Source organism: Puma concolor, chromosome E1 (assembly GCF_028749965.1).
Source record: "Puma concolor isolate L17-30 chromosome E1, mPumCon1.1.hap2, whole genome shotgun sequence".
Taxonomy (NCBI): Eukaryota; Metazoa; Chordata; class Mammalia; order Carnivora; family Felidae; genus Puma; species Puma concolor.
The window spans coordinates 61,704,832-61,727,963 of NC_141680.1; the positions used below are offsets into that span (position 1 = coordinate 61,704,832).

At 59.8% G+C, this 23,132-nt stretch overlaps 1 long non-coding RNA gene across 1 annotated transcript; it reads left to right on the top strand.

Annotated features, from left to right (window-relative positions):
* The first annotated feature begins 477 nt into the window (after positions 1 to 477).
* On the top strand, positions 478 to 21,516 carry LOC147574585 (uncharacterized). Its single transcript, XR_015243757.1, has 3 exons — positions 478 to 740; positions 13,447 to 13,673; positions 21,228 to 21,516. It is a non-coding gene; the product is annotated as an uncharacterized LOC147574585 (long non-coding RNA).
* Positions 21,517 to 23,132: the final 1,616 nt, after the last annotated feature.

A 23,132-nucleotide genomic window follows, 5' to 3' on the forward strand; every position in this document is an offset into this window, starting at 1 on the left:
AAGGGGGGGGGGCGGGGGGGGGGCGCGGCCTGGGACTATGGGATGGGCCACCTGCAAGATGTCCCCAAATTTCCGACGGGGCTGCGGGCGGGTGGGAGCCCACGGCCGGCCCGGGAGACAGGATTCGGTTCAACGCGCTTGGCGGCACAGAACACCCTGGGGGGAGGCGGGGGAGGGGGGTGGCTCGGGCCGGGTCCCCAGGGACTCAATCCGTCTACACCCGGTGCCGAGCGAGGAGCGCTGGGAAGCGGATCCTCGCGGCGCGCCTAAGTCCAGAGAGGGGGTTTCCGGGATGCCCGTGTGGGGTTGGAAAGCCGCTCTACACCCTGGGTCTGGGGACCCGCGCTCCCGCCCCCTCCCACAGGCCCGGGGTTTGGGGGACCCGGCAACGCTGTCCTGGGGGACGGCAGCACAGCACCCCCCCCCCCCCCCCCCCACCGCCCCGGATGGAGCCCTAGCGGATCGGGGCTTTCCTGCCAGCGGAGCCGGCCCGATTCCGGGCAGAAGGCGCCGCCGGGGCTGGACGCTCCCTGCAGCCCCGGGGGAGGCGCTGGGACCGCGGCGCTTCCGAGGGGTGCCGGGCGGGCGGACCCTTCCGCGCTCCCGGGGCGCCCGCCCGTCGCGGAGGCGCGCGTGCACGGCCGTGTGTGTCCGTGTGCGCGTCCGTGTGTGTCCGTGCGCGTGTTGGGCGTTCGGGACTCCGTGAGCCCCAGCTCGACCCGTTTCTCGGCCGATGGCAGGTAGGGAGGGGTCCCGGGGGCCTCGGCGGGGAGGTCGCCGGAGTGGAGCCCCACGAGACGGCACTTTACTCGGGGTCGCCTCCCTCGCCCCTCCCCCCACCTGCACCTGTTTTCCCGTCCGGGTTCGGACGCCGGGTGCGGGGCCCCGGACAAGCCCGAGCCCCTGGCGCGCCCGAGGCGCTCGGGGACAAACGCTCTCTGGAGGCCGCCGGGGTCCGAGCCCCCACTGTGCGGAGGAGGAAACTGAGGCGCCAGGACCCCGAGGGCGGGCCCCAGGTGGCGGCACGCGACCAGGCTACACCCGCGGTGGAGGCGGCCCGGCTGACGCTCCCTCCGCACACCCCCGCCCCCAGTCGGGGCGGTGCACTGGCGGTCCCCAGCAGGTCCCCCCCCCCCCGGGGACCCACCGGCAGCTGCGGGGTGCGGGCGCCGGGCCGCCGCCCCGCGGGTACGAGGAGCAGCCGGCTTTCTCGAGACCTTTTTGAGGAACCACGGTCTTCTCCGTGCCTTTCGGCCGCCGCGTCCCACCCGTGCCCCGGGCGCCCCACCGCCTGCGTTCTTTCAGAGCCTCAGCCCTGAACCCTCCCGGAGCCCGCGCGTCCTTCGGCCTCCGCTTCCCGGCGCCAGAGGGACCCCGCGGGCCGCACGCGGCGGTCCTGCGCTCCGAGCCCCGCGGCCCCGGGGGGTGTGCGGGCTTCTGGCCCCGGCGCCCAGGTCGCGGGAGGGGGCTAGCCACCGGCGCCCCCGCGGTCCTGAGGATCTCCCCAGGCTGGAAGACGACTCGGGAGGAACTCCCCGCGCGGGGTCCCCGGGGGCGAGGCTGTCCCGGGCCGGGAGGGAGGGCGCGCCGCAGCGAGCGAGTGGGCGCGGGAGAAGGGCCTGGCGGGGCCCGGGGCAGTCCGCGTGGACGGAGCCGGAACCCACGTCCGGCCTCGCGTCCTGAGCCGCCGGGGTGGCCGGGCTTACGCGAGCGCAAGGTGGGGGGCCTGGGCCATCACCGGCCGGAGAGGAGACCCCCCCGGGCACCTGGCCACCCCCGCCAGCCCTCCGAGACTGGAGTAGGGGGCCTCAGAGGGGGAGGAGGGGCTCTGGGGCAGTTTCCAGGGGCAGCGAGAGGGAGGTGTGGAGCCCCGCGGCGAGGGGACGGCGGTCTCCGTTCGGGACCCTTTGGCCGGCGACCTCTGCAGCGCTCTGTCCACCCGGAAGCGCTATGAGGGACCCCTGCGCAGACAGGCCCGCCCTGCTCAGACGTGGGCGGAGGGCCTTCTTTCGATCTCTCTACCTTCTTTCGATCCACTTAGCCCGATTCAAGACCTTGGGCAGGGGAGGATTCAAACCTGATCGCGTCTGCGGCTTCCTCTCCCTCCCCAGTGCTCAGAGGCATCCAAGATCCCTGGGGCCACCTGCCCAAAACCCTCAGAGAAGGAGCCTCAAGATGCCTAACTAGCTGGTGGGAAGGTCCGCGGAGGCAGGGGCACCTTCCTCTGTGGACCCGCGGTCCCCCCACCCCCCACGCCTGGCCAGGGTTCCACATCCCAGAACCGCAGAGGGCATCCCGGAAGTGGAAACCCTGGCGGCAGGGCCGGGAAGAGAGGCACTACCCTGATCACACGACATTCCCACCATAAGGGTGTAACAGATGTAGGTAACCCCAAAGACGTAGACAATAGTAAAATGTAAGAAAAAGCATTAGAAGCTGATGAGTTCTGAGTAGGCCCTACCTTTATTTGCAATATAGTGTATTTAACAATAAGTTTGTGTAACTTAAATCTTAATGATGGCCCCATTTAACAATCCGCTTGCAAATCCCTGAAGACAAAGCAATGAGTGGATGCCAGCAGCTCCGTGCACCCCTGGTGGGAAACAATGGCCGATGGCGTGGTCTCCTGGGCCTGTCCTCTCCCTGGCGCAAGGCCATGAGCTGGTCTGGGACCTCTGCCCAGGACCACTGGGTGGACACCGAGAGGGTCCCCCGAAGATGCTGAAAACACCAGGGCAGGGACACACGGCCTGTCCGGAATTCAGGTCCACCTTGCCTCTTGAAATGGCTACCCCGGAAGTGGGCAGGCTGGGGAGCAGAGGTGTGGGGTGGGCTCAGCTGGGACCCCCATCCGGGAAGAGAAGGAGGCAGGAGTCCTTGCTTCGGGACCCCAGCTCCGGGGCACAGGTCCGTGTTCTCTGGAGGACATGTGGGGGGGGGGGGGTGGTTGCAGGGTGAGCTGGTGTCTCAGCCAGGATGGGAGGACACTTTGCGTAGGGGCTGGCATTTTAAACATGGGGTGGGGGGGACACCTCCGGCAATGCTCCCAAGTTCCTCTTTGCTTCTGTGTCTGTGTTTTCAGCAGCCCCTGTGGTGCTGGCTGGGATCTGTTTCTCGATCGGTGCTCACCTCGTGACAGCTCATTGGGCACGTGCGGCTTGTGCACTCTTCTGTTTGTGGTTCCGCACCTCACGGGAGGTGGCACCCACGGGTTGTCCCTGGAGCAGAGGAGATGGGCTTCTGGCTGCCCCCAGGTGAGGGCCAGTGGGACCTTTGGTAGTCAGACCCTCGGAACAGAGCCAGGCCACGAGATCCCCCACCTTGCCCCGTGAGATGGCTCTGGGCTCCGAGGAGGGAGTGTGGGCCAGCTCGGTCAGCAGCAAGCCCCGTGGGGCGTCAGTGGACTAGCTTTCCAGACAGACTCCGCCTCCCCACTCTGGTGTGACAGGGGCAGGTCCCTGCGGCCCAGCTCTGCTGGGGGACGGGCTCTACCCACGCGGTTCCTTCTCCCCTCTTCCCCACCTGCCGTAATAACCCTATCTCACAAACAAGAAGCTGTCCCTGTGCGGAGGCGCCTGGGGGGCTCGGTTGGTCAAGAGTCCGGCTCTAGATTTCAGCTCAAGTCATGATCTCACAGTTCGTGGGATCGAGTCCCGCGTCGGGCTCTGTGCTGACAGCTCAGAGCCTGCCTGGAGTTCTCTCTCTCTGTCCCTGTTTCTACCCCTCCCCTGCTTGCGTGCGTTCTCTCCCTCAGAATAAATAAACATTTAAAAAATTAAAAAAAAAAAAAGAAAGAAACTGTCCCTTTGCAAAGCCCTCTGTCCACATTCATTCAGTTGCCTGTAAGGCATGGCCAGGCTACTTACCTCACTTGACAGATGAGGAAGCCGAGGGAGGCCCAGAGAAGCCCAGGGCCGCGCATGTCCGGTGAAGGCATTGGTGAGGGGCAAGCCCTGACCTCCACACTGCCCCCTCTCCCCCCGTCCCCCCACCCCCAAGCCCCGGGGGAGCCCTGAGCAGCAAGGGAAAGAGCCCTCTGATGGATGGGACCCGGTGGCAGTGAGAGGTGTGAGGAGGGACAGAGGCCCATGTTGTCCACACCCAGTGGTGGAGGGAGATCAGGCCGGGTCCATAGAACCTGGGCTCCAGGCTTCTCACCTGCCGCCCTGGGAAGAGACGCAGCCCCTGCTTCACCACAGGGGTCCCAGATTCACGTCTGTTGGGCCAATACAACCAAACTCTCAGTGGCCATGGCAGGGGCTCCCCAATCATGGACAGTGGTCGTCAGCGTGGGACAGCAGGGTCCCTGCTGACCTCCAGACTCCCTCCTCCAGCTGGCGTTCCCTCTGAGCCCTTCCCTCCTCCGAGCCGCCCAGTCTGGCTGGGGACAAAGCCCTGGGTGGTCTCCCTCTCTGCCCTGCCCTGCCCTCCCGTGGAGCCCAGCACAGGGGGGTCAGTGGTGACCAACTGGTAGGGGCCCCAGTGAATGGGAGTTTTATAAAAGGCAGAAACGTGAGCCCTCTTCGGGAAGGTTCCCCTCACTTTTCTCCGAGCAGGAGTTTCTGGTGCCAGGCAGAATCGTGGGCATGGAGTACAGTGTAAATATTCATAAAGTTTGCTCTCAGTTCAGCAAATATTTCCAGAGCATCTACTGAGGTGCAGGCCGGGTGCCGGGCTACAGGGGACCGATACGCTGTTCTGTGTCCCAGAGAGCATTCGTCTCTCAGGCGACACAGGTATAAATGCACCCCCAGTGTGGCAGGTGTGTGCCGTGGGGACGAGAGGACCCCCCCCCAAGCCATGGCAGACGGGTGGGTCGGGGTTCAGCAGTCACGAGGGTCTCCTAAGGATGTGCCACCAGAGAGGGGTCTTGAGGAGTGAGTGAGGAAGGACGGGGCTAGCATAACCGGTGCTGGGGTGAAGGGGGCACCCCGTGGAGGGAGGGGACACCCTTCGTCTTTGACAGTAAAGTGCGGAGCAGAGGCCTGAGGAGGTGTGGCTGGCACATGGCAGAGGGCTTGCAAGCTCGGGCTGGGACAATGAGGTGTGACTACAGTCCTAAGTGCGAGAGATCCTACCTGGGGACACCTCCGTGGGGGGCAGATTGTGGGGGAGCAGGGCCTGCCGAAGAGGCTGGCTCAGAGGCTGCTGCTGGAAGTGACAGGGAGGGGACGGTGATCATGGCAGGAGAGGCAGGAGTGGGGAGAGAAAGATTGATTCGAGAACATGTCCAGAGATTAAGTTGTCAGGACTTGGTGGTGACCTGGGTCGAGGAGCGGAGCAGGCCTGACTCCCCACCCTCCCCTTGTGGGACGGGCGGGGGGGGGGGGAGGGTTGGTGGCCCTGGGGACAGGAATGCACACTGGGACACGTCTCCGCCAGCCAGGAGGAGATTGAGGTGATGAGGTCCAGGCACTTGTCCCAGAACCCAGCCCTTAGTGGGCTCTTCGGTGTTTCCGGGAGGGGCCTGGCACCCTCGGGATGGCTGGCGGGATGGCGGGATGGCGGGGAGATGGCCCAGGGAGGGGGTGGGAAACGGGGGGATGGGGAGCACCCCCCGCTCCAATATTCAAGGGACCATCCTGTAGGATTTCTGAACTCCGGGTGCTGGGCTCTCAGCAACGCATGTGGCAACGTCCAGCGTCATTCTGTGCCCTCTGGAAGCCAGTAAGTGTGAAGGCCGGGTCTGGGCCGGGCCCGGAGCCCCCACCCCGCCCACACCCGTGTGCGTGAACTCGGTTCGCTCCCCCAAGCCAGCAGCCTCTGGCCGGGCCGCCAGCCCGACGTGTCCTTGCCCGTCAAGCTCACCATCTGCCCACCGTCAGGAGAGGGCACAGGAAACATAAAATGAGGGGAGGCGTAAAGGTGTTGCGGAATACAAATGGTGTGTACCAGCAAGGGATTACAGTTATTGCAAAGCCTGTGCCTGGAAGCCATCACTCACGCTGGGCGGGGAGAGCGTGGGCTCCTTCCCACAGGGCAGGCGCTTCCCGCTCTGGGGACCGGCTGCCGCGGCCGAGGCCGGGGGTGGTGGGGGGCTGGGCAGAGGCCGCAGGCTGCCAGGGGCGCAGGCTGCCAGGGGCCTGGGGCTCCCGCCACAGGGCTGATGCCGAGGGCCCCTTGGGGCTGGCAGTGCCCCGAGGACTCGCCACGAATGAGCCCGTACGGCGTCTGCGAGGGACAAGGCATCTGCACACACCTTTCCGCACGTGATCCTGGAGGGAGTCTCACGGCGCACAGTAGGGCCGGATTCTTGCTCCTTCCTTTTTTTACCTATGTTATCTTTTGTGTTGTTTTATTTTACTTTATTTTTCTCTCATTTTACAGTTTGTTTCTTTTGAGAGACAGAGGAAGTGAGCAGGGGAGGGGCAGAGAGAGAGGGAGGGAGAGAGAGAATCCCCAGCAGGCTCCCCGCTGTCAGCACGGAGCCCGACGTGGCTCGAACTCAGAACCGTGAGATCATGCCCTGAGCTGAAATCAAGAGTTAGAGCCCGGGCGCCGTTTTACCCATTTTAGTGCCTTGGCCGAAGCGGCACAGCTAATTCCAGTGATGCAAGACCTGGCCCTTCTGAGTTGCCATTCACTCACTCATTCATTCGTTCACTCACTCATTCATTCACTCATTCAGGGGACATCTTTCCAGTACCTACTATGTGTCACAAGGAACTCGCCCAGATGGGGGACACCCGAGAGCTTTCCAGCTACCTTTCTTTTAAGTTGATGGCTGCGATTTTCCGGGCTTTAAGTTTCAATTTCAGGCACTTTTCTTAAAACATTGGCATCCGCTACCGGGAGCTATATCGAGATCGCTCTAGGCTGCTGTCTGGCTGGGTCTGAAGCGAGAACATTACATGACCTGTGGCTTAGCAGGGCAGGATTTCGGCTCTCTGGGCCCGTCCCCGACCCTGAGCTCTGCGTCCCCTCATGCCCCTGCCTCAGCGTCATCGTTTGCCACCATTTACCCAGCACCCGGAGTGAGACAGTGAGACGTAAGGATGTCATCAGATGGAGGCGTTTGGTGGGGGGGGGGGGGGGGGGAGGCGCCCCGCAGAGGCCTGGCACGCTGCCAGCACGGATCAATGGTGGCGGTTGTTGTTATCATGGTGACGTTGCTGAGCTCCCGGCAGGGGCAGGACCGGCAGGACGGAGCCAGTCCAGGAAGAGTCCCTGAGCCAGGAGGGGAGCCCAGGTGATATGCGGGGAGCAGGGAGCTCTCTCTCGTTTGGGGCTACACATCCCCCCTCTTTCTTGTGCAATGCTGAGTCAGTGCCTACAGCTGTCAGATCCTGTGGGGTGTGTGGTCCCCCCTACCCTCCCGGGGATGTCATGGGGACACAGGGGGGCTCCTGGGAGAGGGGTCTCAAGTGAGTGTTCCTCACATGCCCGTTGTGTGTGTGTGTGTGTGTGTGCGCGCGCGCGCCCGCACTTGTGTGGGAGGGAGGAGTAATCTTAAACTGTGCAGGTGTCTGGGAAGAAAACAAAGGAATAAAGGAATGAAGCCGTCCTAGTGGGATGATGTCTTAGGGTCAAAAGCCCTCTTTCTGGGAAGATTTTCATTTCCTGTTCCATTTCCTGCTCAGCACAGTGCTCTGGGGGACAGGGCTGAAGCAGGAAAACAGGAAGCTGCTCAGAGCCAGGCCTTCCATCGTGCCAGGCTCAGTCAGGACCAGCCCGATCGGCTGGCGGTCCCTCAGCCCGGGTCCCCACACAGGCACGGCTAAGGCCGAGCTCTGAGAGGCCCGAGGAGCTGGCCACTCTGGCTGACTGACTTCCAGCAAAGTGGGAATTGCCTAGGCAAAGAGGTGTTCTCAGTGAGGAAAGGCAGCGTGTGTGCAAAGGCCCCGAGGCAGCTCTAGCAGAGAGTGGGATGAACAGAGAGGCAGATGTGGACGTCCACAGGGCCGTCTTGGTAAGTCACACTAAAGGTTTAGATTACACCGCGGTTGTGGGGAGCCACGTCAGGGTTTGGAGCACGTGACTATTTTAGAAAGATTCTGCCGGCCGTTCAGTGAAGAATAGATCTGGCTCTGGCACCGGTGGAGGCAGGGAGATCAGTTAGGTGATTGTCCTGGCTGGGGTGATGGCGGTGGAGGTGGAGAACACCCCCAAATTATGCTTTGTGTGGAATCAGTGTCCGTTCTGTGTGAATTACGAGACTGATCATATTTAGCTCCTGGCCTCTGCGGCTGCTCTGGGTGATTTGTCACGAACCCACCAGCCCCGAATCCCTCCACAGGCCTCTAGCCCCCCTTCCTCTGTCTCTTTATTCCTTAGGTGAGTCTGGGGACATTCCCAGCAGTCGTGTTTTGTGGCATTTCCCAGCCGCGGCCAGCTCTCTTGGAGGCACCTCCCACTGGACGAATGTGGAGGAGACCTGCCTGTTTGTGGCACACGGGAAGGAGCCCAGATGCCGCGGACATGCTCCGCAGAGGCCGGCCAGGTGCAGGCTGTGCGAGATACCCCCCCCCCCCCCCCCCCGCCCTGCACCCTCTGGAGTCTTAAAACCTTACACAAGTCAACCTCTGGGGTCTCTGGTATTTCATCTATGAAAGAGGGATTTTCCTGCCTCTCGAGAAGGTACGTCAAGAGGTGAAGCATGGGCCGGTGGTGGGCCCAGAGGTGGGACTGGCATGGAGGGGGCGGGGGCATGGAGGAGGGCAGCTGTGTGTTCTCACACTGCCCCGGGGCTCAGCTCCTGTGGGTCCCGGCCACTCCTCGCCCCCCCACTAGTGTGCTCCCACGTCGGGTGACCCCGGGCACTCAGGGGTGGCTTCCGGGTGGCCTCTTGCAGGCCCAGCTCTCTCATGCGTGGAGGAGCTGGGCTGCCTGGTCCAGCGACATGCCCTTCAGGCCCTGGGCAGGCTGTGGGGTGCCCTGCAGAAGAGGACCCACATCTGGGCCAGAGCCAGGAGCGGCCGGGAGAGTGAGGCAGCAGGACAGAGACCTGGCCGCCAGGAAGCTCACCTTCTCATGGCCAGACTCAGGCCTCCTCACACCCTGAACCCCCCGCCAGACAGGCCCCACTCAGGGGCGGCTGTCATCCCCAGCTGGGGAGCATCATCTCGGATCCCCCCCTCCCCCGCTGGAGGTGCCCAACTCTGCTCCTGCCCCTTTAAGTGAGGGGATGCCTCCAAGCAGAGCCCTGCTTGGGAGAAATTTGCTGCATTTTGCCGCAGTATCTTGCTCCTAGGTCCAAGTGCTCCCCGGCGGTCTCCTCCCTCCCTCCCTCTCCCCACCCCCTCCCCTCCACGGTCTCTCACACAGGCTCCCTCTCCCTACTCTGTCGTGTTATCTCAGCTCACACTAGTATTTGGGTCTGTGAAGTCACCGCTTCCTTCCCGTGAATGCCATTTATAGCTGGCAATAATGAAAAGCGCCCGTTTTACACTCACTGGGCCCCAGCAGCACTACAGAGACACGGATCCCTTTGTTGCGAATAATTAATTCGGTTCCATATTGCATAACATCCTAAAGAGCTTTCCGGGGCAAACTCCCGCCGGCCGGACACTGTGATCTCATCAATATTGCATTGCACCAGGCCCTACTGTTATGCGGTTTCATGAAAAATTTAATTGTGGTTTAAATCTGCAGCGTTCCCTTGAAAAGGATGGCGGAGGCTGCAAAGGGTGGGGGGGCTGAGCGGGCCAGGGGGAGGGGGAAACCCCGCGCCTCGGGGGAGGGAGGGGGCCTTGGGCGGCGGGAGCGGGAGGCCCTCTCCGATTGGCTGCCTGCCCCCCCCGCCGGGGCGTCGCTCCGGATTCGCGAGGGAGCCGACGACGGGCCATTCATAGAAAATGTTCCTCCGGAGCTCGCGTGGAGACGGCGGCTCCTGCGAGCCCAGGCCCTGGAGGAGGGCCCGGGTGCTGTGGGGGACGCCTGCACGGGAGACCCCATGCCCTGTACCCCTGCCGGTCAAGGTCAGCGCTGCCACCCAGGCTCTGCACGCCTGATGGTGTGGCCTCCTGCAAGTTACTGGCCGTCTCTGAGCTCATTCCCAGCCATGGTTCCCAGCCGGTGCCACCGTCACCCCCACGTGGCCGCTGGGCAGCTGTCCACGAGACCCCCGCTGGGAATTGTTGGTGCCCCCCCACCCCCACCCCCACCCCCGTCTTATTTCTCCATCTGGACTCCCTCCAGGGCCGAAGTTCACAGACCCCTCCCAGAGACTTCTTCTCCAGTGGGGGTTGGGGGAGGGGGGGGGCCTTTTGCTCCTCCTTCGGGGGGGGGGAGGGGCTGGCTGGCGGAGCGGCGGATCTGGCGCGGGAGGGGGCCACACGGAAGGGGCGGAGGAGATGCTTGGGCTTGGTGACTTTCTAGCGCCGCCTGGGGCAGGCTGTGCCCCCGCGCGTCCCCCGCGGCCCGGTGATTGCGGACGGCCGGGATTTGTGCGTCCCCGGCTATCTTCTGACATTGTTCCAGAGTGATTAAGTTAAGCCTCCCTGGGGCCGGCTGGAGAGAGAGGACAAATTGCTTTTGTGAAATTGATTTGCTGCCTTAGCATTTACAGCTCGCCAGGGGTGACGCCAGTGTCAGGGGCCCTTCCTCCGTGCGTGGTGCCCTCCCCTCCCCGCCCACACGGGTCACGGCCGCGTGTCCACGACAGAACGTCAGCACACATGTCCTTGTCCACTCGTGGTGGACACACAGCGAGTCCTCGGTGCCCCGGGCAGGGCGGAGGGCCCCCCCAGAGCCCAGCCTGCAGGGTGACTAACCCCAAATACCCCTGGAGGGGGCTGTCCCCTCCCCCCCCCAGGAGCTGTGGGCACCTCAGAGGCCAGAGCAGGGGTCTCAAGATCTGGGTTCGCAGGCTCCCCAAGGGAGAGGGGCGGAGCCAGCCAGCCGGGCCCAGGGTCTCCTGCCCCTGGGGCACCTTCCTCCATTCCTGGGGAAGCAGGTGGGGGCCATGACACCCCCAGGACTCACACGGCTGGGCAGCTGGGGCCATTCAGGGGAGCAGGGCGCGTTGGGGCAAGGGGGGTCTGTCTGGACAGAAAAGTGTTCCTGTGTGTCACCACCTGGGACAGGAAAAAGGACAGGCAGCTCTTCCCTGCCAGGCCAGAGGTGCGTTTCAGAAAGCATGGGCCGAAATGGAGACCGCCCGACCTGGCAGAAAGCCAGACAACAGGCGGGAGAGCACTGCGCAGGTGCTCCCTGAGGACGAGCGTGGGGCACCTGCTGAACACGACTGGACAGTGCAAAGATCGGGGAGCCTGGCGGTGAGAGGGTAACGCCAGCGTCATGCTGGGCTGGAACCCGCTCCTCTCTCAGACCGTGTGACCTCAGACAGGTGACCTCACCCCTCTGGGCTGCATCCAGGGTTACACTGGATAAGTCCCGTAAAGCTCTTAGAAGGCTGCTGGCCTGTGGAAGAACTCGGTGAGTGCCGATTATGATTACGTGGCTGTCTTTCCCCTCCCTCAAGGTGTTCAGGTACCAGGGAAGGAGAGGGGTGCCCGGGGGGCTCAGTCGGTTGAGCGTCCGACCTCGGCTCAGGTCATAATCTCACAGCTCGTGGGTTCGAGCCCCGTGTTTGGGCTCTGTGCTGACAGCTCGGAGCCTGGAACCTGCTTCGGATTCTGTGTCTCCCTCTCTCTGCCCCTCCCCTGCTCATGCTCTGTCTCTGTCTCTCTCTCTCTCTCTCTCTCTCTGTCAAAAATAAAAAAACATTAAAAAAGAAAAATAGTGCCGGGGGCGGACCCAGAGTTGGGGCTCTTTAGTGCCACGCCAGGGAGAGGAAGGAAAGTGACACCGTAGGCTGGACCCTTGCACACCACCCCCTCTTTACTTTAAATTTAATTACTTCCTTAATTTGCGGCAAATCGTACATAAAATTCACCGTAACCGTTTTCAGTATGCAGTTTGGTGATTAGCACCGTCCACTTCCAGACCACTTCTTGCCGAACCGAAATTCTGTCTCACTTAACACCACCTCTCCTTCCCCCCTCCTCCAGCCCCTGGGGCCCCCCCGTCTCCGGTCTGTCTCTGTGAATGTGACTCCTCCAGGGGCCTCAGGTGAATGTCGTCCTACACGACCGATCCTTTTGTGCCCGGCTGACTTCACTGAGCGTCATGTCCTCAAGATGCATCCGTATGGTAGCAGGTGTCAGGATTTTGTCCCTTTTCAAGACTGAGTAATATTCCATCGCACGGAGAGACGCCATTTTGTTTATCCACTCACCTGGCGATGGACGCCTGGGTTGTTCCCATCTTTTGGTGATTGTGGGTCCTGCTGTTGTGAACGTGGGTGTGTACAAAGCTCTTCGAGACCCCTGCTCTCACTTTTTTTTTTGGGGGGGGGGCGTATATACCCAGAAGTGGGATTGCTGGATTATGTGATCCTGTCTGTTTTTGTTTGTTAGTTTACAATTGCAGAGAGTGAGGCAATTGCAGAGAGTGAGGCTACCCAGAAGAGCTCCCGAGTCCGCCCTGGGACCCCAGCCCCCCACCCCCGCTCCAGTCCCTGTGCACCTGTTCCCTGGCCACTGGAAGGCCCTCTGTGAAGGGGACACCAAACAAGCATCATTGCTCACGTCATGGGAAGGGGGCTCTGGGCCAGAACGACAGTGGCCACTCACCGACAGCCGGGACTGAGTGTGGCCACGTCCCCGGTACTGGGAACACAGTTGCCAATGTCCAGACGAAGTCTCCCAAGTAGAGACTAGCAGCAGATTCCACAAAGCAGTAAGGTAGCCGTAGGGAGCACAGGGCTGCAGCTCTGGGTCGCCAGAGGTAGGAGATAGGTGCCCCCTGTGCTCAGCGGCCACTTCAGCTTCGGCTGGACCTCGGGAGTCCCTGTCCCTGGCAGGGGAGGCCTGCGTTGTTCTCCTTGGCTCAGATGAGGAGGTCCAGCAGAGGGCCTTCTGTGGCAGTGCCCTCTGTCCCCAGCGCCTGCTCATCCCCCTGGGAGGGGGGGAGCGGAACTGCCTTGGTGGAGATGTGGGCTCTGCTGTCCTCTCACTCGGCACCGGCCGAGCCCGAGTCCCTGGGACAGCAGCCCCCTCCCAAATCAGAGAGAGTGCCATGTAAAGGGCAGGGTAGCTGGCGGGAGACTCTGGGCCGCTCCTGAACGTAGCAGAAATGAGACCATGGAGTGGACGAGACGGGGCCGGGTCAGATCCGAGACCCCAGATCCGGAGGGGCTCATCCTGCCCTAGAGCAAGGCCCGCCTCCAGGGGCCGGGACACCTGCCCAAAGGCCCTGCAATTTCCCTGTGGTAACCGAAAGGCGCCCTCACTTCCCAGGGAACCCAAATGCAGACATCTGTATTATTAGTGTATTGGCACGTGGTGCCAAGTATTCCCCCCTCCGTGTAGCCTCGCACTCTGTCCCCTGCAGTTGGGGGCCTTCTGCGGTCAATGAATCGGGTTGGAATGAAGAGTGTCACTTGGGCCGGGGCACTGCAGACCCTCCGGCTCATTCTCTCTCTCTCTCTTCCCCGTGGCCCAGCAACAGGGTCCCTGGCCGGTTCCTGCCGACCTGGGGCACGACGTCTGGCAAGGGAACAAGAAAGGAAACCCATCGTCCCAGCCCCTGGTACCTCACGGCTGTTTGCAGCCTATTGGAGCACTGCCTGGAGCACCGCCCGGTGATGCCCCCCCCCCCCCCCCGCAGAGGGCCAGCCTGCCTTCCTGGGTCCTGCCCTCTGGCTCTCTGGCTTCTGTTTCTTCTTTGAGGTAACCAGCACCCTTTCAATAACTCCCTTTGCTGCTTGACTTGACCCCTGTTGGCCTTCCCTGGGCACAGGGCAACCTTGCCTGGCGGAAGAAGCTGTGCCAGCCGTGGCCAGCCCACACTGCACTGGGATGTGGGCCAGGCAGCCGGGAGGGGTAGGGGGCTGGGTCGCAAAGGCAGACGAGGGCCGTCGGAGAAGGGGTGATGTGCTTGTACGGTTGTGTGTGTGTAGGAATGATGGGGTTTTGGGGTGGTGGTGGGATGGTCCAGAGCCAATGGCCAAGAAAGAATTCTGGAAGACATCTTTGGTGCAGAAGGTGATTTTATTAAAGCATGGAGACAGGACCCGTGGGCAGAAAGAGCTGCACTGGGGTTGTGATGGGTGACGGGTTATATCCCCTCAGGTTGGGAGGGAGGCAGGGACAGCGTAAGTCTCTGAGGAATGTTAGAAGCAAGGTTTCCAGGACCTTGAGGGGCTAGCTGTTGCTAGGAAAACTCAATTTATTACCATTTAGTAAAACCTCCGTCATGAGACCCTTCAGATGTGTATGGGGGTGGGGGCGGGTGGTGCATAAGCTCGGAGTGGGATTGCCAGCATACATCTTGGGGCCGTTGAGATAAAGGAAGTTGACTTACAGGGTCCTCGAGGTTGGGATAATGTTAAGCCAAGATTCCCTTTTGCCCCCAGCAGAGTGTCACCATCGAGGCAGCCGAGCTCCTAGAGGGCGGTCACTCTGCTCGTTTCAAAGACTGCAGGCAGTAAGGGAATTTAGTTTTTCATTTGCCTTAGTTTCCCACCTCACCATGGCAAGCACTTAGACCCCTTTCCTTTGTTGTCTGGCAGCCGGGAGTGTCCGAGGAACGTCACACAGACCCCACCTGGGGGGGACAGGTGCTGTTAGCCTGTACTCTGCCCACGGCTTGGCCCACGCTCCCCGTCAGGAAGAGATGTGTGTGCGTGTGAACGTGCACTCGGGCATGCGTGTTGGAACATTAAAGGGACGTTCCCACCTCTAGAGGCCACGTCGCTAATCCCCCGAGCCCGGGGCCCAATACCAGCTGGGCGTCCCTGCTCAAATCAGTCTGAAGGCCAGTGAGCACGTCTGAAACTTAGTGACGACAGCACCCACAGGGGTGCGGGGAGATGGCAAGAGAGGAGGTGAAAAAAGCACTTGGCATGGTATCTGGACATAATACATTCTCAATTCGCCGTCCATCCGGCCAACCTCGCTGCCTGCTCAGCCCTCGCCCCACCTGCCCACTTCCGCCCCTCGCCTCCGTGGGGGGCTCGCCCGCTCTGCCCGCACTGCCCCGGGCACCGCTGTTTGTCCACAGAGCTGAGCCCCAGCCGCGGCCCGTCTGCGGCATCTAGAATTCCTGTGGTTGGGATCCCAACTCCTCTTTATTGTTTTGCTGCTGGGAAGCCTCAAGCCTCTCCACAGAGGGACATAAATAAGGGTAATAACGTGGCCACTAGGAAGCCGCCCAGGGTGTGTCCGCCCCGGAGCACCCCCGCAGGCTGCAAGCAAGCCCCTGCGGGGGAGCGCAGGGGGAGGAGGGACGAACGTCTCTCACTTGCCGTTTCTGGGTCAGTTACCTCTTATTCTCTGAGCTGCCAGCAGAGTGGGGGGTGGGCACAGGCTCTGTGCCGCTGGCCAGGGCGGCACGGGCGGGTGTGGGGCAGGCTGTCCTCCCGGAACGGAGCGCAGGAACTAACCATGGTGACACGGGCCAGAGGGGGACACCTCCACTGCCCTCCCCCGGCCACATGTGGAGAGTGCAGGTGGAGACGTACAGGTTAGAACCCAGAGCTGGGGTGGGGAGGCAGTGAACCCTGGTGGTCACGGGCCCAGGCTTTGGAGCCAGGTCAACCTTGGTGCAAGCCCGGGCCCCACGTGGTGCAATGTCTGTGCCCTTGGGCGGGTCCCACCTGCCCCCTGAGCCTTGGTCTTTTGCGTGTAGAGTCAAGACAGTGATGGCCTCCACTCCCGGGAGCTGGGCCCCAGTGTCACCCTTGTGATGCTCAGCCAGGTCCTGGCCTGGATTGTCTCAGGCAGGCGGTCTGGGGTGAGCGAGGCCTGGCTGCCTGTGGGGTTTCCCCATCCCTCACCCAACGCAGACTAGATGCCAGATACCAGGTTCACCCGGGCAGTCGTTGGGGGGTTGACCTTATCTCAGGTCAAAGGTGAGGGGCGCCTGGGTGGCTCAGTTGGTGAAGCGTCTGACTCTTGATTTCGGCTCAGGTCGTGATCTCGTGGGTGTGGGTTCAAGCCCCACGGCGGGATTCTCTTGGTATTCTCTCTCTCTCCCTCTCTCTCTCTCTCTGGCCCTCCTTCACTCGTGTGCTGTCTCTCCCTCTCTCGAAAATAATAGATAAATAAACTTAAAAAAACCAAGGTGGGACTGAACACTGGCTGGTGGCCAAGCCCCACTGGAGGGAGCCCTGCAGGGTGGGGGTGCTGGCTTCATTCGGGGGCGTTTGCTCGGGGGCCTGGAATCCAACTGAACTAATTAGACCTGGCAGGCTTGAGCCTGGGAAGCCTCGGAGGACCCCAGGCTGCTTAACTTCTCAATTTTCATCTCTGACAGTTGAGGGTTTTCACCGCCCACCAACCCTGGGCCTCTGTCTTCTTTCCTTTAAAATTTGTGACAGCACTGTTTTCCCTTTTTTGCCGTTTATACTTAGTAACACTTTTTTTTAAACCCCAGAATATCCATGCCCGTGAGAAACAATTCAGACTCTACAGATATTTACCAAATGTGACCGTGTGGCCCAAAGACACAGTGGCGCCCCTTGTGTGTTTAGGGAGCTTCTGAGCTGGCACATGGGGAGGGCAGGGGCGAGGTGGGGCTGGAAGTCTCTCCCCACAAAGCTAAAAGGGGCCAGAAGGTGGCTTCGGAGGAAAGGGGAAGCCACCGGGACACAGGAGGCAGGGGATGACGTCACATAGGGGCCTGAGGGCCGCACCAGGACGCTGGGGACGGGGAGGCCTGGAGGCCGGTCTCCTGTGTGAGAGCCAGGCCAGGCTGAGCTGGGTGACGTCCCTACGTCTGTGGCTTCCCGAGGGCGAGCAGGACGCAGGGGCAGGGCGCAGAGGGTGGGGGCAGGGGCAGCCAAGTAGGTCCCCAGAACAGGCAAGTGTCTCTGCCGCCTCACCCCTGCAGGGAAGTGGAAAGGTGGCACCCTCCTTCCCTTCCTCGCCCACCTGCTCTCCACAGAAGAGCCGGCGTCCCAGGGTTAGCGCACCAGAGTGGGATGCGGGCCCAGAGCGGCTCCGACCCGGTGACCTTCCCCGCGGCCCTGACGCTCCCTTGACAGCATGCGTTGTAATTGGGTTTTGCACGGAGCCTCTGGCACTGGCCTGGTTGTCCTGCCCCCCCCCTTCCTCTGCCCTGAGTGTCCATCCCTGATGTTCTTTGAACCCCAGGCATCGAGCCTCCTTCTCTCTCAATCTCGTCCTCTGCCCTGATTCTACCCGACAAGGTCAGGCTGGCACCGGGGCCTGGCATGGTGCATGCTTCTCAAGGGTGCTCCGTGTGGGCCGTTTCCCGGCCCCCACCCCTTGAATAAGAAGGGGAGCCCCGGGTCTGCACCCTGGAGAGTAACAGGCCACGGCTGCCGTCCCAGAAGCATCGGAGGCTGCTGGGCGATGCCCCCCTGTTAAGGACCTGCTCTCTGATGCATCCGTGATGTGTGTGAAGAGGAACGGAAGGGGTTCTGGGAACGGACTCCTCGTCTGCAAATGGCAGCAGTAACGCACGTGGGCGGACCGTCCGTGGAGGCTGGGGGACATCACGTGTCTAGCACAGGGCCCGGCACAAATGGCACCAGCCTCCCCCGCCCCCCCCCCCCACCTCCCTCATTGCTTCCCTATCTACCGGACGGAGGGTACTGGATGTCCCAGTGAGAACACCCTGCCCCCAGGGGCCGTGTGCCCCCTCTTGGTTACTGTAGGGGATCTGCTGCTCTGTGCTGGCGTGGCGCCAGCACCTGGCGGGAGCATCTGCTATGAATAGCACCTTCCCTGGAGGGCCGCGGTATTTCGCCCCCCATTTATAGATGTGGACACTGAGGCTGAGAATGGTTAAGGGATTGGGCCCAGGTCCCAGCGCTGGTCCTGCCGGACTTGGGACTCGAGCTTGGTCTTCTGACACCCACACTCCTGTTTGTCATCGCTGCTCGGTGTGTGTGATGGCCTCCTTCCTCCCCCAAGGCGACCAGATGTTCAGCAGCTTTGTACCCAGGGACTAGGGGAGTAGAGGGCATGGGAACATTGTCCCTCAGTGGGGCACTGCCCCGGCGCCTTCGCCAGCCCAGCGGGTGGCCGAGCGTGTTCTTGTTTGGGTCCTGACTGGTTGAAGCTTGTTTGTCAAGACCTTGTCAGCATGGGGCTGCGGGGAGGAGGGCACCTGTCTCTGGCCTGGATGTTTACTCCCGGCTCTGCAAGCCCAAGGGTGCCGCGTTTGCTGCTTCCTACGTGGCTCAGGGTCATCTCCCTGTAGGAGGGAGCCGCAAAAGGATTGGCCGGGGGCGCAGGCGTCTTTGTGTTTAAAACGAGGCCAAAGCTGTCGCCAACTCACGCAGACAGACGCAGAGGTTTGACTGAAATCAGGCAGGTGACATCAGCTGCCCGAGCCCCCTGCTGCCTCCCCCAGTCCCCACGTCTGACTTTAGGTTCGCCTCTGCTCTGTCTCATGCAGCCCCTGCAAACTGATAAGCAAGAAGTCTGCCCTCCGAGGCTGCATGAATAATAGAACTGAAATCATCCCTGGTTAAAAATAGATATTCTTCTTAATAAATATTTTACATACGGTCTTTAGGATATACAGATCCCCCGACTGAAGACTTGAAACAATCCCTGTTACCGAACCCAAAGAATATAGGAGAGGCTCAGCCCCGGCTCTGCCGGTACGTTCCTGCGGCCACAGCTCCCGCCTCGGATCTCACTCGGTGACGTCCGATGAAAACATCCCACACACGGGTGACACAGAGCTGCCTCCAGGGGCTGCCTGGGAATTTGTGGGCATGTTAGTCACCTATGAATTTTATGGAGGCAAGTCAGTTATAACGTGTCCCTTGGTTAGTGAGTTCAGAAAAGCCTCGGAGTTCAGAAAAGGCAAAAGTAGGTTCTCGTGTTCCTGCTGTGCAGGACTCCCCCCAGGACTAGACACTGGGGTGTCTGGGGGAAGTTGTGGGGAGCGAGAGAACATTCTGGGTGGGGAGGCAGAAATGGTTGGGTTTTAAAGCACTGGCCCATTTCAGAAAACTTTGCAAATGCGGTACAACCTTGAAGGTCTGCACTAATTAGGACACGGCATGATCTAGATACAGCAAATGAATCTGAATAAGCTACAGGAATGATCCCAACCTTGACCACCTGCCCCCTCGTATGAGCTTCCCCCGAAGACGGGGCAGGCGAGAGATGCTGGGGTCCGCCCAGCACCTAGACCGTTCCAAAGTGAGCCACATGATGCAGACCCCAAGAGAATGGGTGGAGTGTCCTTATTTGACATGGCAGGACTCTGGATATGGGAAAGCACAGTGTGCTGAGACAGGCGCAGGTGAGCCAGGGGCCCACATCTCTGTGTGGAGCACCTCCACAGGCCATCTGATTTCCCTGGACGGAGCACAGGGGCCCTTCCCTTGAGGCCCACTGTCTGGAGGAAAGGGCACGCTCTCTCTTGTGCCCTCCATACCTTGAGGACATTTTGGTTTAGCACCCAGCACCCTGCATGGCATGTAGGGTTCCAGGTCTGTCTCACTTCAGAGAGTGAGTTCCTTAAGCACCTGACTTAAAGTTTGACACATGTTGTTGCATGGATGGGTGGGTGGATGATGAATGGATGGATGGATGATGGATGATGGATGGATGGGTGGATGAATGGTTGGGCGAATGGATGGGTGGGTAGATGAGTGGATGAATAGATGGCTGGGTGGATGGATGGATGGATGGATGGATGGATGAATAGGTGGGTGGGTGTATAACTGGGTGGGTGGATGGATGGATGATGAATGGATGGATGGATTGATAGATGGATGGATGGTTGATGGATGGATTGTGGATGGGTGGGTGGATGGATGGATGGATGGATGGATGGATAGATAATTGGGTGGGTGGATGGATAGTTGGGTGGATGGGTGGATGAATGGATGGGTGGGTAGATAATTGGGTGGGTGGATGGACAGATGATGGATAGATAGGTGGATGGATGGATGGATGGATGGATGGTGGATGGGTGGGTGGATGGATGGGTGGATAGATAATTGAGTGGGTGGATGGACGGATGATGGATGGATGATGAATGGATGGATGGATGGATGGTTGATGGATGGATGGATGGTGGATGGGTGGGTGGATGGATGGGTGGATAGATAATTGAGTAGGTGGATGGACGGATGATGGATGGACGGATGGATGGATGGGTAGTTGGGTGGATGGGTAGGTGAATGGATGGGTGGGTGGATGGGTGGATGAATGGATGAATGGGTGGGTGGTGGACAGATGGATGGGTGGATGGATGGATAGAAAATTGGGTGGGTGAATGGATGGATGGGTGGGTGGGTGAAAAAAGGACCATTATATCAGATTCCAAAGCAAATTGAATACAGAATAAAAATGGGAACCCAGTCACCTATGTTTTTGCAGGGCTGGTCATAGAGGTGGTAATGTGCTTTGATTCTCCTCCTCTATCTGTTGCTTCCCACTTCCTGACTGGAAAGGCAGGGCTTGGTGAGCAGGGGGAGGGAGTGGGATGGGTCCAGACCTTGGGAGCATGGAAAGTGAAAGATCGGGGCGCCTGGGTGGCTCAGTAGTTTAACACCGACTCTTGATTTTGGCTCGGGTCATGCATGACCTCACAGTTCTATGAGTTTGAGCCCCACATCGGACTCTGCCGTGCTGGTGGTGTGGAGCCTGCTTGGGATTCTCTCTCTCCCTCTCTCTCTCTGCTCCTCCCCTGCTCTCTCTCTCTCTCTCTCTCTCTCTCTTTCTCAAAATAAATAAATAAACTTAAAAAAAAAAAAAGAAGGAGAAAGATAAAGGACCGGACGCTGGCTCTCTCCTGTGTGGCCCTCCCGGGGAACCTGGGCGCATGGGCTGCATGCTGCTGGCAGGAAGCCAGTGGCACTTTAGGACGCTTTGATGTTTCCCGGTGTTCTTTGAGCAAAACTGGTGCTTGAAAGTCAGGCAATCGGAACTCAGCACCCACTCAGGCTCCCAAGAGGCTAAGTATTGTGGGAAACGCAAAGGGAGTTAGCAAATTAAAAATGAAGAAACCCTATTGTTTCCAGAGAAGGGGCATTTAAAACGACTTTGTGCCGCTATACCTGTACTTGTTTCGCATTTCATATTTTGGAAGGTGGAGGGGAAGAAAATTGCAAAATGTTTTCCTTTCTCTGTGATTGCATATGCTCCTAAAATATTAAACTATTGCTGAATAATTGATTAAAACTCCTCAGTGGGAGCCAATCACCCATTTGGCAGGATCTCTTTAAACTTTTAGGGGCTTTTAGCTTCCTCTGGCCGCCTAACCTTTTTCTTGTCTCATTCATTCAGGGCTCAGCAGACACTGTGCCTCTTGAGGAGCTAGGCTATCACGATGCCTCTGTCGAGTGGAGGGATGGCCGGCCAGGCTGCGTTCAGGAAAAGAAAGGTCCTGGGACGCTGTCGGACAAGGAAGCAAAGGGAGGGGGAAGGTCTGCCAATAATCGTGCCTCGGTTTCTAAGTCACAGAATGGGCGTCAGAGATAACAGCGATGAGACCTTCAGAGCCACTTAAGTTGCCCGAGACTTGGGTTTTTCCCCAGAATGACAATGATTTCTGCCTCCGGTTTTACACGGGGACACAAAATCATCGGGCAAAGTGCTTTTGTGAACGTGGGCTCAGGCGTCAGACTGCCCGGCTTCCACCTTCCTCAGGAGGCTGAACGCATGACCTTGGACGAGTTCATCATTCTCTCTAGGTCTCAGTTTCCCCACCTATAAAATGGAGATGGTCCTAGAAATCCCGGGCTGAGCAGATTAGGTAGGACAGTCTTAGCATCAGCCAGGGTGGGGAAGGCCTCCTCCACGGTCACTCTGCTCAGTAAGAACTCAGGGAGACTCTGATTGGACTTCTCTGTGGGAAGAGTAGTTACGGGAAACACAAAGTCACCCAGAATGAGCACAGTCCTTTAAAAAAATTTTTTTTAACATTTTATTTATTTTTGAGAGAGCATGAGCTGAGGAAGGACAGAGAGAGAGGGGGACAGAAGATCTGATGCGGGCTCTGCACTGACAGCAAGCCCCATGCGGGGCTCGAACTCACAAACTATGAATTCGTGACCCGAGCGGAAGTTGGACGCTCAGCCAACTGAACCACCCAGACACCCCCAAACTGGGTACGGTCTTTAATGTTTACTTGTTTTTGAAACAGAGAGAGAGAGAGAGAGAGAGAGAGAGAGAGAGAGACAGAGTGTGAGTGGGGAGGGGCAGAGGGAGGCAGACACAGAATCCGAAACAGGCTCCAGGCTCTGAGCCGTCAGCACAGAGCCCGACGCGGGGCTCGAACTCACGGACTGTGAGATCGTGACCCGAGCCGAAGTCGGATGCTCAACCGACTGAGCCACCCAGGCGCCCCAAACTGAGCACGGTCTTGAAGAGGGATGTGCACGCCCGTGTTTATAGCAACAGGACTCACAATCGCCAAAGGTGGGAGCAACCGAGTCCGCCGGTGGATGAAGGGGTAAACAAAATGTGGTCCATCCGCACAGTGGAATATTACTCAGCCTTAAAACGGAGGGAAATCCGGACACCTGCCATAAAGTAAATAAATCTTGAAGACACGATGCTCAGGAGTAAGCCAATCACAAAAAGACAAATGAGCCCCCAGGATACTCAAATTCTCAGAGACAGAAGTATGGTGGGCACCAGGCCTTGGGGGAGGGGGCGGACTTAGAGTTTCCTGGGGACCGAGTTTCAGTTTGGGACAATGACAACGTTCAGGAGACGGGTGGCGGCTGCACGGCAGCGTGAAAGCGTTAGTGACACTGAACTCCACACTTACGTGGAGTCTTACATCACGTGGTTACCATGATACCTTTTATGTTGTGTGTATTTTACCACAATAAACAATGATAATTAAGAGCCGAGCTAAGCTCTCCGTCACGAGTGTGTCACCTTAGTTGGGACCGGACCTCGTTTGCTCTCTGTGGATGGCGCACAGCTGTCCTTCCTGGCTGTGCGTGGATGGGGCCCCTCCAGAGAGCTCACAGGGACGGGGATGGGGTGAGGGAGGAGGGGTGGGGCGGGGTAGGGATGGGAGGGTGGGGCCTCCCCTCTGCTGCCTCCCACAAGAGAAGGGCCAAGGGCACAGGAGTGGAGGAGACCCGTGCTGGGAGTGGAGTTGAAGCCAGCCTTTTCGGAGGCGGCTCTTTGGGAAGGTGACCCTCAAAGACGTGCCCAGGCCAGAGCTCCTGAGGG